Source organism: Archocentrus centrarchus, chromosome 2, assembly GCF_007364275.1.
Source record: "Archocentrus centrarchus isolate MPI-CPG fArcCen1 chromosome 2, fArcCen1, whole genome shotgun sequence".
Classification (NCBI taxonomy): Eukaryota; Metazoa; Chordata; class Actinopteri; order Cichliformes; family Cichlidae; genus Archocentrus; species Archocentrus centrarchus.
This window is the reverse complement of record NC_044347.1, coordinates 919749-925930: the sequence shown is the minus strand read 5'-3', so window position 1 is coordinate 925930 and position 6182 is coordinate 919749. Positions and strand designations below refer to the sequence as shown.

General features: G+C 47.1%; 1 pseudogene; it reads right to left on the bottom strand.

The window, feature by feature from the left end:
• The window catches only part of LOC115791158 (NACHT, LRR and PYD domains-containing protein 12-like), a 1329445-nt pseudogene that overhangs the window by 807855 nt on the left and 515408 nt on the right, over window positions 1-6182 (bottom strand).

The following is a 6182-nucleotide window of genomic DNA, read 5'->3' as shown; positions in this document are numbered from 1 at the left end:
GGTGTTCTTATTATCGCGGGAGACTTTAACAAGGCCAACTTAAAGACTGTACTCCCGAAATTCCACCAACATGTCAAATGTTCTACAAGAGGGGAGAACACTCTTGACCATGTTTACTCCAACATTAAGCACGCTTACAGAGCCAAACCCCTCCCCCACCTTGGCCAGTCCGACCATCTTTCCCTGCTGCTCACCCCAGCATACACCCCCCTCAGATGGAGAGCCAGGCCTACTGTAAAAACCATTACAACCTGGCCTGAAAACGCACTCTCTGACCTACAGGACTGCTTTGCATATACAGACTGGGACTTATTCGAACACGAGGACCTAGAAACATTCACAGGGACGGTACTGGACTACATTAAGTTCTGTATCGGAAATGTGACTGTTAGCAAAAAAATCCGGGTTTTCCCTAACCAGAAACCCTGGATGAACAGCCAGGTCCGTTCACTCCTCAAAACCCATGATGCTGCCTTCAGGTCAGGCGACAGAGCTCTGTACTGCTCGAGCTGACCTGAAAAGAGGAATTAAAAAAGCCAAAACGGACTACAGGAGGAGAATAGAGTCCCATCTGTCCAGCAAAAACACCCGGGAGGTGTGGCAGGGCATTCAGAACATCACAAACTTCAGCGGCTGTGATGTGACTGCAGGAGACCTGAGTGTGTCACTAGCAGAGGAACTTAACTGTTTCTTTGCTCGCTTTGAGATGCCTCAGGACCACCCATCTGCTCCAGTCCTGCCCCCCCCACCAGGCTGCACCCCACTCACTGTCCAGGAGCATGAGGTACGGTGCGTGCTCCTGGCAGTGAACCCCAGGAAGGCTGCCGGACCAGACGGAGTACCTGGCAAGGTGATCAGAGCGTGTGCCCACCAGCTCACCCTGATTCTCACCAGGATTTTCAACCTCTCCCTGGCCCAAGCAGTCATCCCCCCCTGCCTAAAAACAGCCACAATCATCCCCGTGCCCAAAAGGTCATCTGTCACCAGCCTAAATGATTACCGCCCTGTGGCCCTCACACCGGTAATCATGAAGTGCTTTGAGTGCTTTGCTCTTTCTTGGTCAGATAACATCACAGCTGTTATCAAGAAGGCTCAGCAGCGACTTCACTTCCTGAGGGTCCTCAGGAAGAACAACTTGGACTCAGACCTGCTGCTGACCTTCTACCGCTCATCCATTGAGAGCCTGCTGACGTACTGTATCACAGTATGGTACGGCAGCTGCACTGAGGCAGACAGGGTCAGGCTTCAGAGGGTAGTCAAGACAGCACAAAGAATCGTTGGCTGCCCTCTCCCCTCCCTGATGGACATCTACACCTCCCGCTGCATCAGCAGAGCCAGGAACATCATCGAGGACAGCTCACACCCTGGCTTTGACCTGTTTGACCTGCTGCCCTCTGGCAGGAGCTACAGGTGCATCAAAGCCAGAACAAACAGACTCCAGAACAGTTTCTTCACCAGAGCAATCACCACCCTGAACTCACACACTCACCCACTGTAACTGTGCAACACCCACATCTCTGTGCAATATTATATCATTCATACTGAACAATATCTATCACTCCTATATTGTGTAATATCCAGTATTCATTCACTAGTGCAATATTCATCCACCAAGTGCAATATTCATCATCTTCATTATTATATGTATACACGCATTTACTTTCTTACAATGTACAGATGCACCAATGTAGGTATGTATGTATATATTTTTATACATTCTATTTTTTGCATATTTTACACATTGTTTATTTTCTGTATATTTCTTGATCATATTGATTATACTAGATTATAATATTTTTATAATATTTCTATTTTCATTTTAGAGAGTTTGATTTTCTGTTACATGGCACTGAACAGGAGTGGCCCTCCAATCTCATTGTACATCCTGTATAATGACAATAAAGGCATTCTATTCTATTCTATTCTATTCTATTCTATTCTATTCTATTATTAACAGCACAGTGAAAACAGCTGATAAACAGGCCTGACGGCGGCCTCAGAGACAGACCTGAGCCCAGGCTGAGCTCTGGTCCCACCTGTGTGTGTGTGTGTGTGTGTGTGTGTGTGTGTGTGTGTGTGTGTGTGTGTGCGTGCGTGCGTGCGTGCGTGTGTGTGTGTGTGTGTGTGGTTGAGTTAGACACACTCACACACACACTGAAACAGTGAACATGGAGGAGTGAAACATGATGCAGCCTCCCTCTGCTGCTGTGTCTCAGCACCACCTGTGGGTGGAGCCAGTGAGCTCTTATTGAGGAGACTGAAGGATGAACTCTGACCCAGTGTTAGGTCGGCCCATCCCTCACCCATCACCTGTTACAGGTGAGTGCTGCGCGATGCCCTGGTCATCTGTCTGATTGGATGCTGGGATGATTGAGTCACTTCCTGTGTGTGATGGACTGATTTCAGCAGACGGCAGGACGAAGAGCTGCACTCACGTTTATGCGCGCAGCATAAATACATAATTACAGTAAATGTCACCTATGTCGAAGTCTGCTCAGATGCTTCTGCAGGTCCTTATTGTTCCTAACATTAGTTCTAGTAAGAGTCATCGCCTAAGTCGCATCATACAAGTCAGATTTTCGCCCTCCTGGGATGAAAAATCTGATCCCATTGTGATGTGTTTCCAAATAAATATGATCGCATAAGTCAGATGATTTTAGCACACTTATGAGAAGAAATATAAGAGATGAAGCAGAAAGTTATTGCAGTGAAATTCAATCTTAGACCCCAAATTGTAGAAAAAAACTGCATTAAATCATTTATCAGGAAAATAAAACTCGTTTTATGATGTCACATATTTCATATACTGTTAACAGATTTTAGTTTTAAATAAGTAAACAAACTGCTCACAGACACAAACATGTAGTGTATAAGACTGTCCACAGGGGGGGCGCTCTTTCTTTGATTTTAAATCATCTGACATCATCCATCCATTGATCTGCTCTGATTCTACAGGTTATAAATTCGTTTGGTTTAATGTCTAACAGATGTCTGTTTGTTTGTTTGATAGTTTGCTTGTTGGTTGGTTGGTTGTTGTCGATCAGCTGATCCATTGCTGGGAGGAGTAAACAAAGAGATTTATTCATGAATGAAATGTGATTAAGCTGAATGGATCAGCTGATGAACTCAGCCCCAGCTGATAGCTCTCATTGACCTCAGAGGTGGAACAAAGAGGAGGGAGCAGCTACTGAGCATGTGCTGAACACACAAGCTCAGGTGATTGACACCTGAGACCAGCTCACACCTGTGTGAGTGCACGGGATTTAAACCGAGAAGCTGCTGCTGGAGGAGCAGAAACCGAGAGGTTTCTTTGCTGTAACCCTGGTTTCCTGTTTCCTGTGCATGAATATAGCACCTGCAGCCAGGTGAGCATCCTGCCCCCTGCTGGTCAGAGCTGCTGAGGACATGTGAAGTTTAGCCTGCAGCTGCTGCTGGTTCACCATGAGTCATCAGTCAGGATTAGCTGGATGGACCTCAGCCAGGGGAACTCCTCCTCCTCCTCCTGCTCTGCTTGTTTTAGCAGAAGAAGAACGCTGTCTGTGAACAGCCTCCATAAAGCAGGAGAGCCACAATCCACAAACTCTCAGTGTCACATAGAAAAATAACATTATTGCTGCTGATTGTTTAAATTAATCACTTTTATTACACAACCTGAAAGGGTCGATACAAAGAGCCTTAAAAAGAGCTTCAGTGACACAAACACCACTGTGGGATCGTAGTGTTCCACTCTGACCTGTGAGGTGGTGACCTGGATAGGTGGGCTCTTTCTTTGGATCAGGTCAAATAAAAACAACACATAAATGAACTCAGTGACTTCAGTTTCTCCACCTGAATGTGCTCAATAAGCAGGAAATGAAGGAACATGAAGGAACATGAAGCCTTCTTTCTGCTGGGCTCGTGGACAGGAAACAGTTACAAACTGACTTCTGGGTGTGATTTATGAGGAAGAGTCACTTTAAACGAGCAAACTGCACAAACACACCTGATGAATGAATCAGCAGCAACCTGAGAGCTGCATGCAGCTGCAGTTCCTCTGCCGGCCAGCAGAGGCGCTGCAGGCAGGCAGTCGCCATAGACTCCCAGCAGAAACAAACATGTTTACAGGCTGGTACAGTGTGTGTGTGTGTGTGTGTGTGTTTTATGGAGAGCTGTGGGTGGGGGTCGGGTGGAGAGCTGACCTGCAGACGGGCTGAGAGCCTCTCAGGGCCAAGCGTTTAAAATAGAAAGCAGCGATGAGAGCGGACGGAGATGAGAGAAGCAGCTGGAGGCGCACAGCGGCACAAACCTGTTCAGCACTTTGTATATTTAACATTTCATCACACCAACAGGGAGCCCGACCCCCCCGGGGTCTCGTGCACACTCGGACTAATGTGGAGACGGGCCGCAGACACACACTTCCATATATAACACATACTGTACTGCACACATGTGTGTGAAAGGTGAGGCTGTGGAAAGAGGCCAGCCTGCAGCGGACCGCTGCCACGACCTGCTTTCAAAGACCGAGAACAGGAAACAGGAAAACAGGGAATGTGACAGGATTGAGCAGGAAAACTATGAGACATGCAGCAGCATCAAGGAGACAAACCTGCAGCCCACCTTCACCCAGACAAACATGCTGAAATTACAGTCTTTGTTACTAAAGGTCATGCTGCTCTGGTCCACATCAGTGACCTCTGCTGTTCTGCTGAGGCTGGAGCTCTGACCTTTGACCTTTTGTGACCTTCTTCCAGATTCCGTGTGCGTCACTGTGAATGAAGTGCATAAAGTTAGTTCATGTGATGCAAAGTCATAATGCCTGTTTTAGATTCTGTCAGGTAATTCCTGACATCATTTTGTGGGAGGAGCCTGAATTCAAAATGCTGCTGTGTGATTGGTTCATGCCCTCACATGGCTCCATGAGGCACGACTGCATTAAAATCGCTAAAAACCTGTGAAGCTAAAAACCTACAGTGTTATTCTTCCTCTTCCTGTTTCTGAAGCCAGGATGGAGAAAACTGTAAGTTTACAGTTACGGGGGCGGAGCCTAAATAGGAAGAGGGCGGGCAGGATGAGTCATCGACACATTTAAGACTTCCTGTTCTCGTAGGTGCAGATCGCAGCATAAACATCCTGTCAGCTTTCAGAGAGCCCAACATGTCACGAGGACCACTTTGAACATTTATTCGTGGATTTATTTGTGCAGTGGTGTCTGAGTGTGTTTCAGTGCAGCGCCCCCTGGTGGTGGAACCTCAGTCTGCTGTGAAATGAGCTCAGTGATGCATCGTAACTATAGAGCGAACTTAGGGCGGTGGTGTTTATGCTGGCTGATGCTGCAGAGCTTATTTAGTGGTTCTGTAGTTCCTGCTGTAATGTGCAGGAGTACCTGAGTACCTGGGTCTCTGACAACAGAGCACACCTGCAGATCCTCAGGCAGGTGTGTTAAAGCCCTCTGCAGGGACCTGTCTGAGAGGTTTACAGTCAGAAATGGTCCTTTTACAGGAAAAGCTTTCCCAGTTTTCCTGAGCTTCAGGTTCCTCTGAGCTGTGTTTCCTGACTGTTCCAGTGTGAAACTCACTGCAGTTTGTTTCCCTCAGTGAAGGCAGCGTGGGTACAGGCAGGTGTGTTCCTATGAACCAGCTGAATAAGTCTGATTCTTCCTGATGGGAGCAGGTCTGAGGACTTCCTGCTGAGTCGTGTTTGTTCCTCTGGACTTCATCAGCTGTCGAGCCTTCAGCTGGTTCCCGTCCTTTGTCACCATCTAATTAAAGACCGGCTGGTTCATGAAGGTCGCTGTGACACAGCTCCTTCAGAGCAGGCTGCAGCAGGTTGGTATTTATAGAAGCAGAGCAGGTCTGCTGCTGTCCCACTGTACACTCATCACCCCTGCAGCCTGAAATAAGGCTATCCCATAATGCCTCAGGATCAGCTGAGCACCGTATCCCATCATGAACTCCCACCAAGTGTTTGATTAAAGTCAGTATTTATGGCTGATGAGGAGTTCTTGATCCAGCTCTCTATGAAGTCCTCAAACATTCCCAACTGACAGAGAGGGTCAGGTCAAAGTTCACCAGGTCCTGTTGGAAACCCCCTCACAGCCAAAGTGGCTAAATGATTGAAATTCAAAGATCCTTCTCTACATGTCTGCATGTAGAGAAGGATCCCAGAGATTAACTCACTCTCACTTTCAAAATGATAAACTTTTA